Here is a 27,055-nt window from a genome sequence, read left to right as displayed (position 1 = left end):
GCTCCATTATAAGTCTATAGAGCAGTGAGACAAAGATCGCCACGATTTGGGGAGTGAACAGCAATGCCACACACTTCTCCTGGCTCATTCTTCTGATTGGTATGGGTGTCAAAATTTTTGACATGTCCCTGCCAAATCACTCAAGAAAAGGGAATGTAGCACCGATTTATGGGACAGCAACATCTGGGTCATCAGAACACTTTGGGTACAAAGGACTTGGCTACAAAACCACTGGAACCAAGAACTGTTACATAAAACTACCATACCTTACCGTACAATAAGCAGTTTAATAATAAAACAATGGACACCAGAGACTAGGGATATGCCAAAAATGTTGAAGATGGGAATAGACCATGTGTGTCTTTTGAGACGGCTTAGTTAACATATTGCTCTTTTGTGCATTTACACAACATTCTTTATTTCTTTTTCACAGTAGTAGCCAAGACGTGCAGAGAAACATTGTAGTTGCCAAGTTCTGTTAGCTTCCTTCTGGATAATTTTGACCCATTCAACTTTGAAGGAAGACAGTGACTGCAGAAATAAATAAGAGGGGGTTGGGAGATGTATTTTGGATGCTCAATGCATAGCTTATCAGACAGATAACTTCCATGTATATCACTTAACATTGAGTGTCTACTGACAAGCAGTAAGGACACTTAAATATGAAAATGGAATTCCCTTCCGTGGGACCTCAGGACTTATTTGTCATGGACGTTTGCCATAGTGTCTCTTACAGTTATGTTTACAGGACATTTTACAGTAATTTTAGCATGTTACTACATATTCTCCAGGCTGGGCTGTTTATTTCCACTCTGCTCATGAACTCTTATAATTATACAGATTAGACAATTCTGTCCAGAACAGACCACCTGGTTGTGCTTCATTCACCAAGTGGTTATGATACATAGGTTCCAGAGCGGTTTGAGGGTTAAACATAAAGCTATGACATCAGTCTGTGATAGGAGCCAGATGGGAACAGTTTGAAGAAGGGGGTCAGGTTTAGAAGGAAGGGGGGGGAGAGGGCAGGTTTAGAGGGGGAGAGGGAGGGTATTTTGAACTGCTTCTCATTTGGGCAGGGATAGTGGGGGACTGGTTTTCCCTCTTTCACTCCTATGCTGCTTTCTTCAATCTCTGCAGCTGGACGGCTCACTACTATCTTTCCCATTACCCATAGGAGAAAAGGAATTTACTCTGCCCTGCAGAGCATCAGAGGGACCCTGCCTGAGGAACATGACTGGTACACACGTGTGAAGCTGACAAGATATCTTCTCTCACTTCAGCTCAGGGGTATGAAAGGAAGACCACTTCTAACTTAAACAGTAGTACCGATGACCATTTAAGATCATATGCATGTTATTAAGGGATAAAAGCACTAGATACAAGTAGTTTACCATTATAGAGAAGAAAACCTAGTGTAGATACAGAAAAGGCACACAACAGTGCTGAGTTTGTCAACTCTTTCTTATGTTACAATGTATATGTTATTAGATAAGGCTGCAGGTAACTAATGTAATATCTTAACTCAGTTATCATAGTGTACAGATTGTGTAACCCTCTTACATCTGTAGAGTAGATGAGCAGCGCTACTAGATGCTGCTACTGTACTTACACAGTAGGAAAGATCCTTTGTGCAGTGTAGAGTGCAGTCAGGCTAACAATAGTTTACTGCAATAAAGTACAAAGCAATTTGGTACAGTGAAGACAAGAAATGCTCATTGATCTAAATGGCAATCTATTACAGATACGAGGAGTATGCATACATTTTTATAGGTCTGATAGCTAGTATATTGATGAATAATATGATTTTTATCCAAGTGTAATAAAACTTGACATCTGATACTTTTACACTGAGCCAAATGGGATAATTGTTTCATCCCCTGTGCATTGAGATGGTTAAAGACAAGATGTAGAGCCTGGAATTAGGGAGGAATCCCGGAGACAGATGTGTATGCTGGCTTACACTAGGTCCCCATGTGGGTGTGTCTGGTCTTTTAGGAATTACTTTTGTAGGATTTCAAATGCAATATAAATGAGTATTTTCTTATTAGACTTTGTGTTTCTATAGTTTTATCATCTGGTTTTTGTCCTGTTTTGTGAATGGCTGAATATTCTGATTTATTAGGTGTTATACCTGATAAATCCTTTTCTTGGCTTCCAGTTTTTTTTCTAATTCTATTACTTAAGTATTTAAAGGTGTTTTGTGTGTTTCTTTGTTTTACTACTTGTCACAGTTCATTGTGTTATTTCTGTATTTAGTATATACTGTTTTTGTTGCTTCTGTTTTGCCTTTTTTGTATTTTGTATTCCCTCTATTGTATCTTTTTTTTTCTGATGTCTTGTGATTGTGTTAACATTGTTGCAGTGTGTCTTAGCTCTGCTTTACATAGCACAATAGACCACTTATGGCTAATTTATGGTTCACCATATTGCACGACTACAATTTCCACCACTGTCTAAGTGCCATATATATGTAATAGTTGCTGAAACATATAGTTTCAGAGTAGTTGGTCAACCCCAGACTACCTACCTCAAGCCCACATGATTATATATATATCAGGATACTGTTAGTGTATGTGGTCCTGATCCTTGAGTAAAACCACATAGACATTTTTTGTTTTTCTAAATCAGAGGTCCCCAACCTTTATAGGTCATGGTCACCTTCAAATAGGAACAGTCCATGAAGAAATTAAAGAATGCACTCACCACACTGATTTAATAGCTAGTCATCTACTTGGATCTTTATTAAATCCGGGATTGTGAGGTACACAGCTCGACAAGCGTTGCAAACAGCAGGAACTCAGGTGCACGAGCACCTGTGTCCCCGCTGTTTGCAACGCTTGTCGAGCTGTGTACCTCACAATCCCGGATTGAATAAAGATCCAAGTAGATGACCAGCTATTAAATCAGTGTGGTGAGTGCATTCTTTAATTTCTTCATGGACTGTTCTACTATTTGAAGCTGCTTCTCTAGAATAGCACCCCACACTTGACCAGCATTCACCTATTTGCTCCACGACTGATAGCAAGGCTAGCAGTGCCTAGTGACTTTACACCTTCTTGTGCCTTACTTTCAAATAAGATGTTGAGCCAGTGTTGAGCCACACCTATGCAAATACTAAGGGTTTTACCCTAGTAATATGATTTTGACCCTTATTACAAGTCCTAGTATTTATATAGAGTCACTGCTGCTACTATGGCACAATATTAATTACATCAGCCACCAACATGTGGTCACCTAAGCCACCAATTGCAGAACACTTTAGGATAGATATACATGTTCTTTTAGTTTACTATGATTGGATACATTGCTTTACAACTGCTGCAATGCTTCTGTTTGCTTTGGATGTGAACAGTTTGACATAACCATCACAATGTTTATGATCTGGTTTTATTCCTTTAGGTTTATGTTTAATGCTTGATTTTAGCATCAGTGAAAGTTATTTGCTGCTAATACATGTTCTACGTGTTATATGGCCCCATGATACACACACCCTTCTAATGTCATTCATACAGTAAGTACAGGGGTGTGTCTAACTAGTTTGCTGCCTCATATGGCAACCAACTTGAGCTCCCCTTCAGGCTTAAAAAATCTGTGGAATTATGGCATTATTCAATCTGGTTTTATTCATTTAGGATTATGTTTAATGCTTGATTTTACCCATGATACACACAGTTTGCTGAAAACTAGTTAGACACACCCCTGTACTTTTTACGTGCAGATTAGCAATCACATTATAGAATCTTTATCAATATTATCAATAACTATAGAGCAATGGTTTCTAACCTGTGGCTCTCCAGTTTGTCTTCTGAGCCAGTATAGCGTAGTTATTAACTTCATACAGTATCCTTACTGTAGCCTAATAGGAGCATAAGAATACAAATGTGTCTTGCTTTATATGCAAGGTAGGGTACATGTTTACTCTACATTATACATTTATGTTTTTCTGCATGTGACAATTTGACCCATGACATGATGAATGTCCTTCATACTTATGCTTGTGATGTTTTAAACCTCCCGCCTTCCAAATTGGCTTTTTTTTGACAGCCATGTAAACCAGGTGCTTCTGCCAACAAGACCGCACCCATGCTGGTGTACATTCTTTTACTGACGTCATCACATGGCTCTGGCACAACACAGACGTTGCAATGTGAATAGCTAAAAGTACAAATTAACGTCAATTACCAAAACCACAGAAGGAGGTGGTGATAGGTAACATAAATATTAGTCATATACAAAAAATGTTGTCAGAAAGCAGTGGGACAGATGGGAAAACTGCACACTATACATTTTATCTAGCTGTAGCATACTGCATACTGTATACTTATCTAAGCTATAAGTAAAAAAGGTTTTATTGATCTTGGTTTCTCCATGAAGAAAATTTAATTTCAAGGCCTATTGCTTTGAGTTTACTATACTGACCCTTTGATGTCTTATGTGGACAACTGATATGTTCTCCTTTTATAACCTTTGTGTTTTTCATGCATCCACTAAATTTAACACATCTGACTGGGAACAACCAGCATCTTTTGCCACATTCCATATTGGATTTCTGTTAAGGAGTTTAATCATGAGTTCTGCTGTCAGCTCTGTGGTTGGGGCCAGGTGTTCTTTTGATTAGCAAAGCCCCACAACTCGATAAGGTCTATGGGGGAGATTTATCAAAGTTGTGTAGAGGAAGAGTGGTGCAGTTGTCCATAGCAACCAAGCAGATTGAATCTTTCATTTTTAAAAAGGCATCTAAAATATAAAAGAAGCCATTTGATTGGTTGCTATGAACAACTGCTCCATCTTCCTCTACAATGGTTTTGATAAATCTCCCCCTATAAGTACATTCCCTTTGACTTGCAGACCAATGTTCATTTTTAGACATACTGGTTAGGGATAGACCGATATCGTTTTTTTAGGGCCGATACCGATAATCGGTGGAGGTTAGGGCCAATAGGCGATAACTTATACCGATATTTCAGTATAAGTTATCGGCTATTTATCCCCCCTCGACACCGCTGCAGAGCATTGATTTAAAGCGGGCGCTTTAAATCAATGCACTGAGGTGGCTTTTGCGGTGCCATAGGCCGCCGCCGCCACCACCACCACCACCACCCGCTTCTCTCCCCTCTACATGTCAGGGTGGTCCGGGCCATCCATCCTCCCTTCCTGTAGTGTCCGGCGGCATTCCGGGTGGAGGGTGCACCGGTCCGGGCTCTCCTTCTTCTCCGGGGGTCCTCTTCTCCACTCCGGGCAGGCTCCGGCCTAGTATGCTGCATAGACGCTGCTGCGCAGTGACGCCCGTGCGCAGCGACGCACCGGACGTCACGGCGTAGCGGACTGGAGAAGAGGACCCCCGGAGAAGAAGGACAACCCGGACCGGTTCACCCTCCACCCGCAATGCCGCCGGACACTACAGGATGGATGGCCCGGACCACCCCATTACGGGTAAGTTTAATTTTTTTTTATTGACTCGGAGGGTGGGGGAGGGGCCCGACCGGTATAGCGGTATGGGCAAAAATCCATACCGGTATACCGCCAAGCACTACGGGGGGCGGTCGCGGTGCGGCGGATTGGGGGGGTGGTCGCGGTGCGGTGGGGGCGGTGCGGGGGGCGGGGCATTATCGGCTTATCGGCAAGGTAATTGCCGATACCGATAATGCCCAAAATCGTGATTATCAGCCGATAATATCGGCCATACCGATAATCGGTCGATCCCTAATACTGGTATTTGTTTTAGTAATACAAGTTACAAAGGTAATTCCATATTTTTTACTCTATTTGATAAGTAGAAACCTATGTCATTACTTAAATGGGATTTCCTATGATTTTTCTAATTCTGTTTCAAAAGCCCGACTGTTCAGCTACACATTTTTGTCATATGTGTGATTTGCCACAAAGTTAAAATCAGAGTAACAGTCTTTTAATTGTGGTGATACCATTTTGCCAAGGGCTGTATGTAAGTAAGACATAACTGGCTATATGCAGAATATAATTGAAAGTACAGTATGTTCTAGTGTAGACAGTATATGAAGACTGAGTATATGCAGACTACAGGATTAGTTACATTGGATTGGGAATATCCAAAAAACTAGTTTGGCTACATATAATACACAGAAGTAGGGATATCCAGAACACAGGATTGGCTATATCCACAATGTTATAGGGTTTGTCAAATGCAACTGAATAAAACTGTTGAAATTTGTGATATGAATATAACTTTAAGGTAACCACGGTCATATTTTCCCTGGCCTGACCAATATTTATGTCTCATCGGTAAAGGGCAAGTATACCACACCCAGATCCACAAACCACCATCATCCCACCTGACTCCTACTTTGATGACTGGATCCTCTTTTTATACATCAGAACCACTGTTAGAAGGGTTTAGGAATCTAAACTGTTAGGTGATTCATACAACAAATACTAATATTTATAGCATAAAAAACATAAGAGTCAGTGTCAAAAGTTAAGTATTATACTTAAGTATTTATCATATTTGTGGGAAATGTTCTAACAGTATTGCCATTTATTCATATAGATCTCTGCTCATTCTGGGCTAGGTAGTTATATTGGCGGTCTAACTTAGGGTCTATTCACACGGCAGAATTTCTGCTTGTGGAATTCTGCCTCAAATTAAAGCCCATAGACTTCTATGGTATTCCACACTTCCATTCACACTTCTGAATTTTCCGCTTGTGGAATTCCGCTAGCGGAATTCCACAAGCGGAAATTCAGAAGTGTGAATGGGAGTGGGGAATCCCATAGAAGTCTATGGGCTTTAATTTCAGGTGGCATTCCGCAAGCAGAAATTCTGCTGTGTGAATAGACCCTTTGTGACTGTCAGTTTCCTATGTGCACAGATATCTGTCAGTCACTGAGTAGGACCACCCACATGACTACTTAGCTTAGAATAAGCAGAGATTTACACGAATAAATGACAAGTTATCTGCTAACTTTTTCTACTTTGTAACATGAGGCCTGTATTATTAAGTGGGTACTCCGGTTGGATATATATACATATATATATATATATATATATATATATATATATATATATTTTTTTTTTTTTTTTATTATTAATATTTTTTTTTTAATCAACTGGTGCCAGAAAGTTAAACAGATTTGTAAATTATTTCAATTTAAAAATCATTATCCTTCCAGTACTTATGAGCTGCTGTATAATTCAGACGAAGTTCTTTTCTTTTTCATTTCTTTTTCTGTCTGTCCACACCACTACCCTTCAATTCCCTGGTTGAACTTGATGGACATATGTCTTTTTTTGACCATACTAACTATGTAACTATGTAACTCTCTGCTGACACCTCTGTTCATGTCAGGAACTGTCCAGAGCAGGAGAGGTTTGCTATGGGGAATTGTTCCTGCTCTGGACAGTTCCTGACATGGACAGAGGTGTCAGCAGAGAGCACTGTGGACAGACAGAATAGAAATTTACAAATCTGTTTAACTTTCTGGCACCAGTTGATTGAAAAAAAAAATGTTTTCCACCGGAGTACCCCTTTAACACGACAGTCCCCTTTAATAGCTTTTAATCTAATTTTTTATATAGGTTGTATGGGCAATCACAAGCATAAAGTTGGTCATTAAAATACATTTTTGTAATTTTTTCTATCTTACAAACATATCATGAACTGTTGTTTGTCATTCAGTCCCACCATCCCAACAGATGTATACAGCTGTGATTTTTGGCGTTATTAGTAAAGTAGCTGCTGCTACCATTCCCAAGAGGAAGACCATTTTAGTTCTGGGTATTAGTGCACGTGTTATCTCTACTGAAAATGAATGGGCATTGCACAGACTGGCAAGTGCTCTTATTTAGCAGTTCACATATTCAGTTCATTTTAATTGAGAGTGATTGTGTTTACATGATCTCCTCTCAGCCAAGAACAAAACCAGCTCATCCTTAAAGGGGTATTCCAGGATCTTTTTTTTATTTGACTATGCTACAGGGGCTGTAAAGTTAGTGTAGTTCATAATATAGTATCCGTACCTGTGTGTGACTGTTTTCTCACAATTCTTCTTTGATTTTCACCCCACTATTTATTTTTACCAGCATACAAAATGACTGTTGTCTCAGATTTTTCCCAGCTTGCAATGCAGCCGAGACCTGACTCACTAATCAGCTGATGACAGGGAGCCTGTCTGCTTCAATGGGTGGAGGGATTAATCTGCAACTAATGCAACAGCTATAGGCACCCTGATTGAAAACCACAGGTCTTTTGAATGGATGCAGCTCATTTATGTTTCAATGGGTGGGGTGGCTGATGTGTGGGAGGAAAATGGAATTATGGGATTTGTAGCCAAAAAGAAAACTCAAACAGGAAATACCAGTTCACAAAAAGCTAGCCACAGTGTTATGGTAATCTCACAACATAGCCATTTAGCCCCAAGACAAGCGCAGATCCTTCCTAAGCATGTCCATTACTGTCTGCCGGGTACGTACTAAAATCCCCTTATGGTGGATAAAACCTTTAAGATGACTAGGGATTAGTGTTTGGACAATAGATGACATCTTACTAATTTTTAGGAAGACCTCCATGCAAAAACTTGAATGTGAGAACAGGTTATGACATAGTAGTGAAGATAAGATGTATTTAGAATCAGCAGTTGAGTTGTAGATAAAACTGTATCTGATGGAGAGAAGAGAAACGTGCCAGTCTGCGGCTTTTCAAGCCTTGGCACCGCCCATCTGACTTTTTTGCCATTATGAGTAAATGGGATTTTTGAAATTTTAAAAGAACAGAATTGCAAAACAGGCATTTTTAGCGCTCTGTATTATATATTAGATTGGGAGTGGTTTGCTATGGTTGCAGCGGGTGACATACACCATGCGGACAAATTCACATCCATGCTCAGTGGCCAATCAGTGCATATATTTGTCTACAATGCCACAGCTCTACTGGCAAAACTGTGTGCACAGTGGAAAAGTTGCCCAGTTGCCCATAACAACCAATCAGATCGCTTCTTTCCTTTTTAACAAGGCCTCTGCAAAATGAAAGAAGCCATCTGATTGGTTGCTATGGGCAACTGGGCAACTTTTCCTTTGCACAGGTTTTGATAAATCTCCCCCATTGTCCACTGCATGTGGGTGTGGTTCCATCCTATTATGGCAACCACAACATAGAAACACACCAGTACAGTTTAAAGGGAATCTGTCAGCTGCAATTGAAGTTCCAACGTAATGACAAAGTCACATAGCTTTTAGGAAAAGGAGACACATGTTATACATACTTTTTATATATCTGTGTGTGCTTCCATAATGTAGAGTCTTTGTAGACAAATGCAGGTATTCTCTTGTACAAAGAGTCAAAGAAACGTTCCCAAGTCCTTGAAGTCCTGGGGGTTGGAACGCCTCCTTGCACTCCCTCATCCATGTCCCAGTTTGATTGATAGTCAGCTGGAAGCCGAGCCCTGTTTTCAAATCTTGTACCTGTGCACAATTGTAGGAACAAGATTTGGAAACAGGGCCTGGCACTGGAAGCCGGGCTTTGACTGTCAATCAAGCAATGTGTGAATGAACCATAAGGCTAAGTTTCCACTTGGTTTTTTTTCTGGCAGTTTTTGGATATCTGCCACTGCAGTTTTTGAGCCAAAGTCAGAAGTGGATCCATCAGGGAGGAGAAGTGTAAATCCTTCCTTTATATGTCCTATTCCTTTTGAATACATTTCTGCTTTGGTTCAAAAACTGCAGTGGCTGTTTTCCAAAAACAGCCAGAAGTGGAAACTTATCCTAAGGGTGCATTCACACTGAGCAAATCAAGAGGAATTCACGCAGAAAAATTTACGTGCCGAAAAAAGAATTTTCTTTTCGCGCACAATTTGCGTGGAATTCACGTGGAATTGCGCGCGGAAACGGGGGAGAAAGAAATGAAGGGTTTTTCAGCCATTTCCACGCAAATTCCGCGCGAAAACGATGTCGAATTTTTTTTACCATGGACTTCTATTGATCTCTGCTAGCGGATTCCGCTTGAAGAATGAACATGCTCTTTCTTCAAGCGGAACGGAATTCAGCGTCAGAATTCCGCTAGCAGAATTTCCACAGTGTGAACAGGACAGCAGAAATAACATTAAAGTCAATGGGCAGAGGAGATGGGAATTAATTTGGAGCGGAGAATTCAAGAGGAATTACTCGAGTAAATTCCTCTTGAATTACTCAGTGTGAACGCACCCTAAAGGTGCCATAACAGGTGACTGGCTGCTGCAAATATACATGAGGTGGCCAATATATACATGATCTTGCTTCTAATTCTGAGAAACCTAACTATTTATCACTGCATGCAAGTGTACCTCCATCTGCATGGAATATTGTAAAGAGCCATATTTCTGCTTAAAGTAAATCCCAAAAGTCCTCATTAAATTGACAGCAAGCAGAGGTCTTAAAAGCTGCGAGGAAAACATGCTAAAACTGTAATGTTCCTTTGAAGATGATGTTCTGCAATATGCACATGTCTTCTTGGCTATATTAGTTTAGTGTGCTGATAAAGTAGCAGATACATGTATCCCGTATATCTGTAGGGGTTAATCCTTTTGCCGTTGGAGTAACTTTTCAGTAGCTTTCCATAAATGGAGACTTTTCAGGGGCAGAGAAATGCTGGCATGAGAGGCAGACAGCAATCCTGTGTCCCAGACACCCGTGATAACTCCTTATTTGCCAGAAGTGTATAACAAAGCAGGGAATATAGGGACACGCCAATACTAGTAATAGCTAGGTAAAACCTTACTGTTACCTCTTAACTTTACAATATGTGGGTATTGGGTTAATTTTGAGACACTGCAAAGGATCCTTTTCAAAGATAACTAATGATAATCTTGCCATTTTTCCAATTACATGTGACTATAAAGCAGTGTTTCCCAACCAGGGTGCCTCCAGCTGTTGCAAAACTACAACTCCCAGCATGCCCGGACAGCCGAAGGCTGTCCGGGCATGCTGGGAGTTGTAGTTTTGCAACAGATGGAGGCACCCTTATTGGAAAAACACTGCTATAAAGGATTGTATGCAGTTTTATTGTGCCTTGATGTAATAGATGTTATTTTGAAACTTGACAGACCTATGTGCTTATGCTGCAAACCACCTGGTTGGTACCTCTCAGGATCTATTCTTCTGCAGTGTATGTAATTCCAGTTCTAGTTCAGCAGAGGGCAGTATTTAATTTTACAGTCTCTGCAGAAATACAATGGACAGTCTCAGTTTTTTATTTATTTTTTATTTCACATCTGTATTAATAATGGCATTGAGAGAGGTGATGGAATCCACTGATCCATGAATTACAGACACGGATGTTGCCTGTACAACTATACAGACTAGAGAGTTGATCTTAGTCCTGGGGGAGTTTCTTTCTAGCCGAACGTTTTTCCAGTCCCTATTGTAATATCACTTCTGATGACATTATCAAGACTCCATAGTCAGATTATGTTTAGTATAATACAGATTTTGTGTATAAAAAAGGATGATGTTTGGAACAATTCTTGCCTGGAAGACAACTTTTGTAAAAAAAATAAAAAATAAATAAAAATAATAAAAATAAAAGAAAGTCACTATCTGGCTTCCCTAACCCATGACCCTCAGCTGTTATCACCAGGGAAGAGTCTGCTATACATTTCTCCTGCAATCGTCAGACGCACTAGGTCTGCCAGGGCAGATGTCTCACTTACAGAACCCTTCTGCATTCAAGTTCATAGAGTGGGGGTCACCAGCAGGGGGCGTGCCTCCATGACCTCCATATACCCCAACATAGTAGCTTAACTGGGTACTGTCAGATACAAAAACTTTTGATATGTTGTAAAGCATGTATAACCAATAGGTTTTGCAATTTCTTTCATTAGAAACTTTTCAGTATTTCATACTCAAAAAGCCAGTCAAACAACTGCACCCCCCCCCCCCCGGCCTGCTTGGACACATACTAGTCCTGCTGTGTCCATGCATCATCACCTCTGTCATGGACACACTTTCTTGATTGACAGCTGTGAGTGCAGGGCTCAGAGCTGGAGGAAAAATCCTCCCACTGTCACCTTGTGTCCCACTACTGTTAGTGAGGACAAGCTGGGAGTTGTAGTTTTGCTAATTCTAGGGGAGATGTGAGCAGACCGCATACTGAGGGAGGGGGCGGAGACCTGCACAGTGAAGCCACGCCCCCTATCCTTTGAGAGGAATTCAGACTAGGGAGCTAAATTAAAAGTGTAATAAGAAAAAAATAAAGGTGCTAGACACAAATAAAAATCAGATGTACATGGACAGGATTAGGTATTGAGTGATATATTAAAAAAAAATGTTTTTTTGTTGGATCTGACGGGTGCGCTTTATAGTGCAGTTTGCCACCCCAACATCTTGTGCAATGTGTATATTACACTTATCATGTGTCAATGACCTGAGGCATACTGCATGAGACTGGAGCACAGTAGAGATGGAATTATTCCCAGGGAACTGTCTCTTCTCTAAAAATAACAAGCAGATTATTACAGTATAAACCTACACTACAGATAAAAGCAACATGTCGATCCGGTGCTTTCCAGTATAATGCGTTACATTCTGTCCTCTTAGAGGTCATAAATCACCATTAGCTTTGGGCGCACAGTCTCTCTACTGATGTATTACACTACTGGACTTAGTGCAAGAATTCCTCAACGTTCATCACTTTTGTGGCCGCCAGATATGTCAGAAATTAGTCTGGTAGCCATGACATTTTGTATTATTTGGACACAAATACTAGAGAAAATATCAGTAAGGTTAACAAAAAACAATAAAAAATAATGATACTTACTTACATATTCCCTAAAAGAGGCTTTTTAAGGAAGCTGAATTGGCCGAATCCCCAAACCTATGCTTTTCCAGATACCCTGCAATGAGTTGCAACAAATGTATGCTAATAACTGAGTAGAGCTATCACAGGAAAGTAAAAAGAAAATGAACAGAGGTTATGTAGGGGGGTGGTAGAGTGTCATACACCTTGTAGGTGAAAACAGAAGGTGTTATTGTTTTTTTTATAACCTTCATACAACAGTGGCAGAAAACGGTTGGTGGTTTCAGATCTCTTATAAGGCATAGAAGCTTAGTGGTTGCAGTTAACTCTAGGTGGCGCTAATCACCCTAACATTTCAGAACACAACTTGAATGTTCTTAAGGGTACGTTCACACATACAGGATCCTGCACAGATTTGATGCACAGGATTTGTAATTGACTATTAGATCTGTGCTCAGTCATTTAGTTTACATTGAAATCTGCAGCAGAAAATCATGTCATCAAATCTGCGTATGTGTGAACGTACCCTAAATGTAAAAAATATAACACTCTGTTTTTCCCAGGTTACTTGTGGCTCCACAGGAACCACAGAACAATGACAATTTTACAGAAACTGTCCAACACAATGAAATAACAGCTCTGTAACAATTTTTTTGTACAGGACAGCAATGTAGGGTAACTACTTTTCCTGGCCCTATTTGTAAATGCCCCTTTTCACTCAACCTATCCTTCCATTTACTGTATAGTCAACTACACCATGGGACTGAGCCAGTAAGGCCATACTACAGTCCTCTGGGCAGCCAAGCTTCTGAGCCCTTAAAGGGGTACTCCACCCCTAGACATCTTATCCCCTATCCAAAGGATAGGGGATAAGATGTCTGATTGCGGGGGTCCCTTCGCTGGGACTCCCACGATCTCTGTGCAGCACCTGGCGTTCATGTAGAATGCTGGGAGCGGGTGGCGGTGGTTGTGACGTCAAGGCCACGCCCATCATGATGTCACACCACACCCCCTCATTGCAAGTCTATGAGAGGGGGCGTGGTGGCCGCCACAGCCCCTCCCATAGACTTGCATTGAGAGGGCGTGGCGTGACGTCAGGAGGAGTATGGCCTTGACGTCACGACTCCCGCTGCCCGCTCCAATCGTTCAGAACAAAATGTTCCAAACGCTGAAGCAGTGGAGTACCCCTTTAATCTTCATTCACCTGGGTATAAGTGTTCTTTAGGTTGCAATATGTATCCTATATAGTGATGGTACTTATAATGCTTGATATAGATCCTAAACACAGTGGAATACATAAGGCCTTACTCCAAGCTTATATCTGATGATAATTAACTGTTTGTTTCATCAGTCTTCAGGAGGCTATCGTAAATTTCTTTGGGCTATGATCCCACTTACATTGACTTATCACTTGTACTGTATATGTCAAGAAAACATTATGAACATACTGTACGTTGGAGTTTGCAATCATTTGCAGGACTGTTGTGAGGATTACAGGGAACCTCAGTCAGCTGGAGATGCTCAGTGTGAAGCTTTATTAAGTAAGGTTGTAATTTTGTACTGACAGATGTCTTTAATGCTTAACCGATCCCACCAGTCTTCAAAATGAAATGTTTATTACAAATATTTTAACAAGGAAAATCCATCCTAAACTCGCCGCTGCTTGTGGGAATCATAAATCCAGTCACATAGCAATGGCAACAGAAAAAGTAATAACGTGTTTAGTCCCTTTTCCCACACGGATAGCAGGCATGCGTTTCCTAACTCCACCACTATGGAGTCGAAACAAAAGTGAAAAAAACTATTGCACATGCAATTGTTGCAGAAGTTGAGTGTGTGTTTAAAGATCTACATGGGCTTTTTACATGCAGATTTCAGAATTGAATGTAAGTTGGTTTCTAATGTGTCAACTGTTGTATATATATATAGTAGGAATAACAATGCATGCAGCTCTGTTCTTTCTGTGAAATCTAAGCAAATTTTCCTCTAGAATTTGGAAAGTGAATGGAGAGATTTACATACATTTATGCACAAGAGCAGTAATGACAAATGTATTAGATGGAGGTAGACAAATTTCTTATTCCATAATACAGTGAAACCTCCAGAAGATCACCCATTTGAGAAGACCCACTCCTATCTAGACCAAGTTTCCTCCCATTATAGTCTATGAAAGCTGCACCTCTATAGGCAGGTCAACTGCTTATCCAACCAAAGGGAATCCCTTTGATAAGACCACACATTGGAGTTAATTGTGCTTTGATTCATCTGGATGCAGCTCCACACTGTACTGCATCACCAAACTAGAGCAAGAAGGAGAAGCAGACTTAAGGGACATCAAGAAAGAGTTGCTGGATAATTAGATTGGAGGAAGGAAGCAGTCAGACACAGGGATGGTGCAACCCACCTCTTGTACTGGGGAGAGGTGCCATATTGGGGTCAAAGAATAAGAGGAGAAGCAATGCTAGAGACCCGGAAAATGACAAGGAGCTATATTGGGGACCAGGACTGAGATGGGGTGTCATGCTGGCCTGTCATGTGACACCATTATTTAGACCCAGAGTTAGATGGACAATCATGACTGGGACCAGAAATGGCGAGCCATGCTTAGGACCAGAGATAAGAGGGGACCCATCCTAGGACTAAGATTGAGATGGGGAACAATTAAATCTGAATCTTAATGGACCATGAAAAGCAGCACAAACTATTTTTAACCTCCATGAAATATTACAGCTGGCAGAACCCATTTGCGCAAAAACATTTTTTTTCAAAAGATGAGACCTGATTTTTTGCTCCACCATATCTCTCGATTGTCCTTACCCTTTGCCAAAATACCCATGTGCTGCTTTATGCTGCACAAGATCGACCAACAGCAGGAGACATTCCTAGATGCGAGCCGCCATGGTTTGGGAATCCTCCAACCTAAAAATGGGAAATATCCTGAATAAAGTGACAACTTACAGTTGGGAAAATCAAAATTGACAAACACTCTATTGTTGAGTCGAAATCTAGCATTCTTTTCCAGTGTTATGAAGGAATAAAGAATTTTTTTTTATTTTTCTTATACAACATGTCTGGTTCCAAACTGCGTAATATAGTTGTCATACACATTAGATAGCTATTAGTTAGTTTGGCCAAAAGCTATTCTTTCCAACCCAAGACTGCATGTGTGCTAAAAAGATATATATGGGAATTAGTTGCTTCCAGTCACCTCTGTTCCAGCTCATCTCCCATGAGAGCAAAGGGATTGGGCTTATTGAAATCCAACATCTGCTGTGGAGGGAGATCTGGGAAATCCCCATGCACGTTAGCTAGATAGCCCATGTTCATCTAGCTAGACAGCCCATGTTCATCTAACCGACCACTTTAAGTTCTTATGCAGGCAATTTTTAGACCTTATGTTCTTCGGTATCTAGTAGTAAAGTTCTATCATCTTGTGTGGCCTAATGTTTCTTGACTCACTAGGACTGGACCACATTGAAGTCTTGAAACATTAAAACATCTTGCGTTGTTTGTGCATTTTTTTTGCTTTATGGAAATGTAATAATTGTTTGTTAAAGGTGTCATCCATAGTAGGAAGACAAAGATATATACATATATATATATATATATATAGCCTTCCTGCAGAAGCGGTAGCTGCTAATACAGTGAGGGAGTTTCAGCATGCATGGGATAAGCATAAGGCTATCCTTCATATAAGATAGGGACAGGGACTACTGATAGGATTCAGATTATTGGGCAGACTAGATGTGCCAAATGGTCCTTATCTGCCGACACATTCTATGTCTGTCTCTCTCTCTCTCTCTCTCTCTCTCTCTCTCTCTCTCTCTCTCTCTCTCTCTCTATATATATATATATATATATATACATATCTTGATCTGCTTTATAGATCAGATGCAAAAATTGTGATGTCTTCTACTACACAGCTGGATGCAGGAGGCCAAGTCTAGAATTGTAGAAAGACAATGCTCTATAAAACATGCCCAAATAAGGAGAGTGGTATCTCACAGGCCACCAGTGTGTTTACTGGGAAATCTTTACAACCTTTTAGAAAAGATCCGGAAGGGAAAATTATTTAAATAAAGATTTATCAAAGTTGACATGTATCTAATATTATGGCTTATATACATAACTTGTCATAACGTAAACATAAGAACATGAACTACATATGTTAGGTTTGTAAAGTTGTAGATTGCAGTAAACGTCATACAATGATATTGTGTTCAAACTATTGTGCCTACACACCATATCTGCCCCCCTATCTATACTATCCTTTGTGAGAAAGGTGCTTGATTTTTCCTAACTTGTTAGCTGGAAATATTTTTCTGTGGTTTTGACGTATACTGAAAAGTGTAGTTGACTACAGTGAAAAAATAGTACAAAAATGTTTTAATATTTACTATAAGAATTATTTTCTGGCATACATTCAGCCCATATGGGTATTGTATAAAATTGGATCTTTTTTTCCTGTCCTAAAGTAAACTCCTGACATAGCTAATAGATGTGGTGTTACTAAAGAGAAGCAGAAGAGTAAAAGTCCGCTGAGCAGATCTCAGTAGTACCGCAATGATGTTTGTTTACAAAAAAAAAAAAATAGGATTCTAATAAATAAAGTTTCTTCTCTGCCTTTTGGCTAAAAAAATAAAATAAAAAAAAGCACCCTATTATGTTGGAGAACTATTACACAAATTTGAAGTCATAGATTGTTATATGACATATGTTGATTCACCCTATATTACACAAAATTTAAGCAGTTTTATGATGCCAGTAGTTGTATAAACCAATATATCTATGTATGTCATTAAAAATAAAAAATAAACAATGCAGCACAAAGTGTAACAAAGTGAGACAGATAAAAAGGAAATGAAAAGCGCTCCATACCATAATACTGCTAGTAAAAGTAAAAGTAGACGCTCAATGTGTATTGGCGCTTATCAAGAATGGTTGTGCGAGCCCAGTACAACATAGGAAAAATGCGTGGGAGGATAACCAAGGACTTTCAGCTGCCTTCCCATCAGCGACAGTATATAGAAACCAGACTAATCCTCTAAGAAAGATGGGGTAATTCCAGGTGCTCGAAAGTAACCTCCACAAGCGGATCAGGTAAGAATCAGGTTTATTCCCACTATGCAACGTATTTTGTGGTTTTACTGTGAAACGCGTTGCATTCTAGGAATAAACCGGATTCTTACCTTATATGCTTGTAGTGTTTACTTTTGAGTGTCTGGAAGTACCCTATCTTTCTTCAAGGATCTTTCTTCAAGGATTGGTCTGGTTTCAATAAAGTGTAAAGTGAAAGCTCTGACTTGGGTTTTGTTTTAGTCACAATGCTCTTCTAAATAATGGACTAAAGAAATATGTATAAAAATGCAACATAGCCAATGGAAGTAGTGGACTCACTGGGTCACTAGTTGGGTTGACTAGGGGGTTAAACCAGGGAAAGGAGCCTGAATACTTGTGCTTACTTGACCCACAGCTCCCACAAGGAAGTGCAGACTTTTAAGCAGGAAATTCATAGGTCGCTACCCCCGGATTTGTCTCCATTAGCAACACCTGGCACATAGATGTTGAGTAGGTACCAGGTTGTACACCAAAGCAGTAGGTTAGAAACTTAGTTAAGTCACAAATGGTAGTTAGGCATAGATCAGGACATACAGCATACAGGTAGAGCAGGTAGCGACAGGAACCACATGGACCCTATTGACCAGCCCTATAGCACTGTAGGAAGGGTCTTTAAAAAGGTTTATCATACATTATGTATTCATTGAGGTCAAGGGGCATCTAGAATGCATTGTTATTTTAAAAGTAAGGTGAAACCTATAAGCAGTACTCCTGGATGCATGAACCCAGGGGCAACTGGGAGAAGGATGCTAAACTATGCTGTGGATGGGTGGGAGCACAGTGAGAATACCTCCCCCTTTTAAACCCCTTTTCTTTGACTTGTTAAAAGTAATTAATGGAATTTATGGCTGAGAACCGGGGTACTGGTGCATTGCACATGTTCCCAAGATCTCTCTTCAGGATTATTTTTCCAATCACTGAGATAAAACAAGCTTACTGTGCATTTCTTCAGTCTCCTTGATCTCATATTCTCCCCCGGGACAAGGAAAAGAGTTTAAGAATGAGAGATTTGAAAAGAGAGACAAAAAAAGAATGTGGTATCCACAAAGATGCCGGAATGTGGATTTTGTACCTCATTGGATTGATCTGTTTTAAAATTTAATAAGGACCCAAAATTCGAGGAGCAAGGGGATGGATGTGATAGAGTGAAAGCCAGATGTTTTTGTCTGGGGGAAGACTTTCTCTTCTTCTTAGCATTCCTCTTGTAAAGAGAAATGGACTTGCAATAAGGAGTTATTTCTTGTTTTTTGGCCATATTAGAAGAAAATCCTGTTGATGGGAATTACAACCTTGGAAGACACAGAATAAGTTTGAGACATATTGAAAAAAATGTACATAGACCAAGAAAAGGGGAGGGGGGAGCTTGCGTGGATTCTCAAGTGTTATTGTAATAGGTGAATTCTTCCCATGGATGTATAATTTATACAGTGCTCACCACAACCTAGAAGTAATATGCACTCTGCTGTCAGAGCCAAAGGGGCAAATGTAATTAGTTTGTGCTAAAATATTGTAGAATGTTGTTGCATCTTAAACCAAGTTCTATTCACAGCTAAGCTATGGCATGCCATGTGGGACAAGTTGTAGAAAGTATCTAAAACATAGAAAATGTGGTGCAAGACATGTATTTCATTTTTAGGAGTAAATTGGGCCAGAAGTGTCACGATTCGGCTGGCAGGAGGTGGATCCTCTGTGCCAGAGAGGGATTGGCGTGGACCGTGCTAGTGGACCGGTTCTAAGTTACTACTGGTTTTCACCAGAGCCCGCCGCAAAGCGGGATGGTCTTGCAGCGGCGGTAGTAACCAGGTCGTATCCACTAGCAACGGCTCAACCTCTCTGACTGCTGAAGATAGACGCGGTACAAGGGAGTAGACAAGAGCAAGGTCGGACGTAGCAGAAGGTCGGGGCAGGCAGCAAGGATCGTAGTCAGGGGCAACGGCAGGAGGTCTGGAACACAGGCTAGGAACACACAAGGGAACGCTTTCACTGGCACGATGGCAACAAGATCCGGCGAGGGAGTGCAGGGGAAGTGAGGTATACATAGGGAGTGCACAGGTGAACACACTAATTAGACCAACTGCGCCAATCAGCCGTGCAGTGGCCCTTTAAATCGCAGAGACCCGGCGCGCGCGCGCCCTAGGGAGCGGGGCCGCGCGCACCGGGACAGGACCGACGGAGAGCGAGTCAGGTACGGGAGCCGGGGTGCGCATCGCGAGCGGGCGCCACCCGCATCGCGAATCGCATCCCGGCTGGGGGCGGTATCGCAGCGCACCCGGTCAGTAGATCTGACCGGGGCGCTGCAGTAGCGAGGATGTTGCGAGCGCTCCGGGGAGGAGCGGGGACCCGGAGCGCTCGGCGTAACAGTACCCCCCCCTTGGGTCTCCCCCTCTTCTTGGAGCCTGAGAACCTGAGGACCAGACTTTTGTCTAGGATGTTGTCCTCAGGTTCCCAGGATCTCTCTTCAGGTCCACAGCCCTCCCAATCAACCAAAAAGAATTTTTTCCCTCTGACCGTCTTGGAGGCCAGTATCTCCTTCACGGAGAAGATGTCAGAAGAACCGGAAACAGGAGTGGGAGAAACAAGTTTGGGAGAGAAACGGTTGATGATGAGTGGTTTAAGGAGAGAGACATGAAAGGCATTGGGAATACGAAGAGAAGGAGGAAGAAGAAGTTTGTAAGAGACAGGATTAATTTGGCACAAGACTTTGAAAGGACCAAGATAGCGTGGTCCCAGTTTGTAACTGGGGACACGAAAGCGGACATATTTAGCGGAGAGCCATACCTTGTCTCCGGGAGCAAAAATGGGGGGAGCTCTTCTTTTCTTATCGGCAAACTTTTTCATGCGAGATGAAGCCTGTAAAAGAGAATTTTGGGTCTCTTTCCATATGGTGGAAAGATCACGAGTCACTTCATCCACAGCGGGCAAACCAGAGGACAAGGGAATAGGGAGGGGGGGAAGAGGGTGACGGCCGTACACCACGAAAAATGGGGATTTAGCAGAAGATTCAGAGACTCTGAAGTTGTACGAGAATTCGGCCCATGGTAGAAGATCTGCCCAGTCATCCTGGCGGGAGGAAACAAAATGCCGTAAATAGTCACCCAGGACCTGGTTAATTCTTTCTACTTGCCCATTGGATTGAGGATGATAAGCAGAAGAGAAGTTTAATTTAATCTTGAGTTGTTTACAGAGAGCCCTCCAGAATTTTGACACGAATTGGACGCCTCTATCCGAGACGATCTGCGTGGGCAAACCGTGAAGACGAAAAATGTGTACAAAAAATTGTTTTGCCAACTGAGGCGCTGAAGGAAGACCAGGAAGAGGAATAAAATGTGACATCTTGGAAAATCGATCAACGACCACCCAAACAACAGTGTTGCCACGGGATGGGGGTAGGTCTGTAATAAAGTCCATACCAATCAGAGACCAAGGCTGTTCGGGACAGGCAGAGGATGAAGGAGACCAGCAGGCTTCTGGCGAGGAGTCTTATCCCGGGCACAGACAGTACAGGCCCGCACAAAATCAACAACATCCGTCTCCAGAGTCGGCCACCAATAGAAACGAGAGATGAGTTGCAAGGACTTTTTGATGCCCGCATGGCCTGCGAGGTGGGAGGAGTGACCCCATTTAAGAATCCCGAGACGTTGGCGTGGAGAAACGAAGGTCTTCCCTGGAGGAGTTTGCCTGATGGAGGCTGGAGAAGTGGAGATCAGACAGTCAGGAGGAATGATGTGTTGCGGAGAGACCTCTACTTCCGAGGCATCCGAGGAACGAGAGAGAGCCTCGGCCCTAATGTTCTTGTCGGCAGGGCGAAAATGAATTTCAAAGTTAAAACGGGCAAAGAACAACGACCACCTGGCCTGGCGAGGATTCAGCCGTTGGGCAGACTGGAGATAGGAGAGATTCTTGTGATCGGTGTAAATGATAACTGGAAATTTTGATCCCTCCAGCAGATGCCTCCATACCTCAAGTGCCAATTTAATGGCCAGTAGTTCTCGATCCCCGATGGAGTAGTTCCTCTCCGCCGGAGAGAAGGTCCTAGAAAAAAAACCACAAGTAACAGCATGCCCGGAAGAATTTTTTTGTAGAAGGACCGCTCCAGCTCCCACTGAGGAGGCATCAACCTCCAATAGGAAGGGTTTAGATGGGTCAGGTCTGGAGAGCACGGGAGCAGAAGAAAAGGCAGACTTGAGATGTTTAAATGCGTCTTCCGCTTGGGGAGACCAGGACTTAGGATTGGCATTCTTCTTGGTTAAAGCCACGATAGGAGCCACAATAGTGGAAAAATGTGGAATAAATTGTCTGTAATAATTGGCGAACCCCAAAAAACGTTGGATAGCACGGAGTCCGGAGGGGCGTGGCCAATCTAAGACGGCAGAGAGTTTATCTGGGTCCATTTGTAGTCCCTGGCCAGAGACCAAGTATCCTAGGAAAGGAAGAGATTGACATTCAAACAGACATTTCTCCATTTTGGCATAAAGTTGATTGTCTCGAAGTCTCTGAAGAACCATGCGGACATGCTGGCGATGTTCTTCTAAGTTGGCAGAAAAGATCAGAATATCGTCCAGATACACAACAACACAGGAATATAAGAGATCACGAAAAATGTAATTAACAAAGTCTTGGAAGACGGCAGGGGCGTTGCACAGGCCAAAGGGCATGACCAGATACTCAAAGTGTCCATCTCTGGTGTTAAATGCAGTTTTCCATTCGTCCCCCTCCCTGATGCGGATGAGATTATAAGCACCTCTTAAGTCCAGTTTGGTAAAGATGTGGGCACCTTGAAGGCGATCAAAGAGTTCTGAGATAAGAGGTAGGGGGTAGCGGTTCTTTACCGTGATTTTATTAAGTCCGCGGTAATCAATGCAAGGACGTAGGGAGCCATCTTTTTTGGACACAAAGAAAAATCCAGCTCCGGCAGGAGAGGAGGATTTGCGGATAAACCCCTTTTTTAAATTTTCCTGGATGTATTCAGACATAGCAAGAGTCTCTGGGGCGGACAGAGGATAAATTCTGCCCCGGGGTGGAGTAGTGCCCGGGAGGAGGTCAATAGGACAGTCATAAGGCCTGTGAGGAGGTAAAGTCTCAGCTTTCTTTTTGCAAAATACGTCAGCATAGTCCATATAAGCCTTAGGGAGACCGGTTACAGGGGGAACCACAGGGTCACGGCAGGGAGTACTGGGAACCGGTTTAAGACAGTCCTTGAAACAAGAAGTACCCCAGCTCTTGATCTCTCCTGTGGACCAATCAAGGGTTGGGGAATGGCGTTGAAGCCACGGTAGTCCAAGGAGAATTTCGGAAGTGCAATTGGGGAGGACCAAAAACTCAATTTTTTCGTGATGAGGTCCGATGCACATTAGGAGGGGCTCCGTGCGGTAACGCACGGTACAGTCCAATCTTTCATTGTTAACACAATTGATGTAGAGGGGTCTGGCGAGACTGGTCACCGGGATGTTGAACCTGTTGATGAGAGAGGCCAAAATAAAATTTCCTGCAGATCCGGAATCCAAGAAGGCCATAGTAGAGAAGGAGAAGGTAGAGGCAGATATCCGCACAGGCACAGTAAGGCGTGGAGAAGCAGAGTTGACATCAAGAACTATCTCACTTTTGTGCGAAGTCAGCGTACGTCTTTCCAGGCGGGGAGGACGGATAGGACAATCCTTCAGGAAGTGTTCGGTACCGGCACAGTACAGGCAAAGATTCTCCATGCGGCGTCGTGTCCTCTCTTGAGGTGTCAAGCGAGACCGGTCAACTTGCATAGCCTCCACGGCGGGAGGCACAGGAACGGATTGCAGAGGACCAGAGGAGAGAGGAGCCGGGGAGAAAAAACGCCTCGTGCGAACAAAGTCCATATCCTGGCGGAGCTCCTGACGCCTTTCGGAAAAACGCATGTCAATGCGAGTGGCTAGATGAATGAGTTCATGCAGGTTAGCAGGAATTTCTCGTGCGGCCAGAACATCTTTAATGTTGCTGGATAGGCCTTTTTTAAAGGTCGCGCAGAGGGCCTCATTATTCCAGGATAATTCGGAAGCAAGAGTACGGAATTGGATGGCGTACTCGCCAACGGAAGAATTACCCTGGACCAGGTTCAGCAGGGCAGTCTCAGCAGAAGAGGCTCGGGCAGGTTCCTCAAAGACACTTCGAATTTCCGAGAAGAAGGAGTGTACAGAGGCAGTGACGGGGTCATTGCGGTCCCAGAGCGGTGTGGCCCATGACAGAGCTTTCCCAGACAGAAGGCTGACTACGAAAGCCACCTTAGACCTTTCAGTAGGAAACTGGTCCGACATCATCTCCAAGTGCAGGGAACATTGTGAAAGAAAGCCACGGCAAAACTTAGAGTCCCCATCAAATTTATCCGGCAAGGATAGTCGTAGGCCGGAAGCGGCCACTCGCTGCGGAGGAGGTGCAGGAGCTGGCGGAGGAGATGATTGCTGAAGCTGTGGTAGTAGCTGCTGTAGCATCACGGTCAGTTGAGACAGCTGGTGGCCTTGTTGCGCTATCTGTTGCGACTGCTGGGCGACCACCGTGGTGAGGTCGGCGATAACTGGCAGTGGAACTTCAGCGGGATCCATGGCCGGATCTACTGTCACGATTCGGCTGGCAGGAGGTGGATCCTCTGTGCCAGAGAGGGATTGGCGTGGACCGTGCTAGTGGACCGGTTCTAAGTTACTACTGGTTTTCACCAGAGCCCGCCGCAAAGCGGGATGGTCTTGCAGCGGCGGTAGTAACCAGGTCGTATCCACTAGCAACGGCTCAACCTCTCTGACTGCTGAAGATAGGCGCGGTACAAGGGAGTAGACAAGAGCAAGGTCGGACGTAGCAGAAGGTCGGGGCAGGCAGCAAGGATCGTAGTCAGGGGCAACGGCAGGAGGTCTGGAACACAGGCTAGGAACACACAAGGGAACGCTTTCACTGGCACGATGGCAACAAGATCCGGCGAGGGAGTGCAGGGGAAGTGAGGTATACATAGGGAGTGCACAGGTGAACACACTAATTAGACCAACTGCGCCAATCAGCGGCGCAGTGGCCCTTTAAATCGCAGAGACCCGGCGCGCGCGCGCGCTAGGGAGCGGGGCCGCGCGCGCCGGGACAGGACCGAAGGAGAGCGAGTCAGGTACGGGAGCCGGGGTGCGCATCGCGAGCGGGCGCCACCCGCATCGCGAATCGCATCCCGGCTGGGGGCGGTATCGCAGCGCACCCGGTCAGTAGATCTGACCGGGGCGCTGCAGTAGCGAGGATGTTGCGAGCGCTCCGGGGAGGAGCGGGGACCCGGAGCGCTCGGCGTAACAAGAAGTCTTGAGTGTTTCCAATAGTAGGGTCCATACAGGCAGAAAATGTGCCTGAAGAACATGACAGAGTATCTGCAGAAGTGAGTATTGGAACAACAACTGACAACCACCCAGAATACCTTCAGAATAAGAGTGTGGTAAATCAGTTATGAGGCACATGAAGATGTGGGTCTATGGACTTTCTTGAATGGACAACCAGGCTGGTCATATGTGAATTTTCTTGTCTTGTACACTAGAAGAACATTCCACAGCCGGCCAAATCCTTGACATCTGAAGCCTAAAAATATCTCCAATAATTACAAAACATAAGACCTGGAGTTTTTCAGACTCTTGGGTGACCCACATAGTCGGAATTATGGCCCCAAGAAATAAGCTGAATTCTTATATGTTAGAAACAAAGATTTTTATAGGATGCATGTCTTTCAGCAAAGCTGAAGCTGCTGGCAACATATGACTGTCTAGATAATAAAATGGGGCTCAGATGCTTATTTTCCAGAATTAACAAAAACAAAACTTGCGTTATAAGGATTTACCCAATATGCAGACAGTAGATGAAGCAAACTATTCTAGTTAGTGTAAATTGTCACAAATTGACAGGCTTCCTCTATCAAGTACCTCCAGTGCTCAAGAACTAGTTTGATGGCTTCAGTTGGTGCTCTGATCTCTGTTTTCTAGCACTTAACATGTGACTACAGGAGCCAATCAGTGGTCAAGTGTTGTAGTACCAGCATCACTGCTCAGCGATAGGAGCCATGATGCCAGTAGTATGACATATGACAGATAAGATACGAGAAATGTACTATGTTAGTTACCCGAATAGTAAAATCCCTATAACTCAGGAGCGGGTGTGAAACAAAATAAAAACAACATTGGAATCAGGGCACCGGAAACTACAACATTTTATTAAAACGTTATTATTTTAGAGGACTTTAAAGCATACAATTCTTGCTGTCTGTAGTTGCCACTAGGGGTATATTAGGAGTTATTTGTATTCTGTTTTTTTTTTATTTTTATTATCATTATTAATTATTAATAATAATATGTATTATTATTATTATTATTAATGGGGGCTGTTTAATTCCTTATACAGTAAACTCTCCATTGAGTTTAGCCAGGCGAGCAGAAATTTATGGATAAAGGAAATCGGGATATTAAAACCTCTATAAATATATATTATTACCCTTAAAAATAAAAAGATGAGTAGTTCTATAGCTGTTTCCAGTGCTGTAAATCCTTCATATTTACCTTGTTGGGGGTTTCTGTCGACGACCTGCTGCCTGTACTTTCTAGCACTTATATAACATATAGATCTGTATTTAATTATTTCATATTTTTATGGTGAGGTGGTCAAACTGGTTCTGCTTGCATAAACACATATTATGAACAGTAACAAAAGTAAAAACTAACATTTTTTGCATTCATGATTTTTACCACAGAACATTAAGTATTCATTAAGAAAAATATTATTAATAATGTTCTGTTTAGAAATTGCTAAAATAATTTTGGTTTATTATGTTCTGGAAGCTTTGGATCACTGGGTGCCCAGAGGGAGACAGCTTGAAGCACTAAGATCTGAAGCTGGTGAAGGGACAGTCATAAAAACCAGCTGTGTTACAATAGCGACTTTCTCCCAGCCCCTGGAGGAGAGATGGTCCTATAACCCAGACCCACACAGACACATGTGCAATGAATCAGCTGTCCTGAGGAACAGCTGGCTCTAGTTACTTTGTCCCATATCGCTTTGAATCTGACATCCTTCTGATCTTCTCATCTGCTGAGCACATTGGATCCTCTGCTTGGTGCACTATAATTAATACAGCAGACAAAGCATGAACTTTGCACAAATAGTCAGATGACATGATTGGGATGTTAGGATCAAAGCGAGCTATGTTGCCAAGACAATGGTGAGAC

The 27,055-nt window shown here is 42.5% G+C and overlaps 1 protein-coding gene and 1 long non-coding RNA gene across 7 annotated transcripts in view; one reads left to right on the top strand and one right to left on the bottom strand.

Moving 5' to 3' along the window:
- Positions 1 to 281: 281 nt before the first annotated feature.
- LOC130283836 (uncharacterized) lies at positions 282 to 25,827 on the bottom strand. 6 transcript variants are annotated; one of them, XR_008846860.1, is made up of 6 exons: positions 25,760 to 25,817; positions 15,561 to 15,662; positions 12,765 to 12,840; positions 3,784 to 3,856; positions 1,610 to 1,665; positions 282 to 531 (listed from the first exon to the last, which is right to left on the bottom strand). It is a non-coding gene; the product is annotated as an uncharacterized LOC130283836 (long non-coding RNA). The 6 variants fall into 6 exon arrangements; XR_008846859.1 differs by having other exon boundaries at positions 12,769 to 12,840; XR_008846861.1 differs by lacking the exon at positions 15,561 to 15,662 and having other exon boundaries at positions 25,678 to 25,811.
- The window catches only part of COL6A3 (collagen type VI alpha 3 chain), a 128,695-nt gene continuing 102,734 nt past the window's right edge, over positions 1,095 to 27,055 (top strand). Inside the window, exon 1 of the mRNA XM_056533400.1 lies at positions 1,095 to 1,287. The gene's annotated coding sequence lies outside the window, so the exon portion shown is untranslated. The remainder of the gene's footprint in view (positions 1,288 to 27,055) is intronic.

The sequence above is a fragment of the Hyla sarda genome, chromosome 8 (genome assembly GCF_029499605.1).
Source record: "Hyla sarda isolate aHylSar1 chromosome 8, aHylSar1.hap1, whole genome shotgun sequence".
Taxonomy (NCBI): domain Eukaryota; kingdom Metazoa; phylum Chordata; class Amphibia; order Anura; family Hylidae; genus Hyla; species Hyla sarda.
The sequence above is the reverse complement of the archived record's forward strand: the minus strand, read 5'-3'. Positions and strand labels throughout refer to the sequence as shown.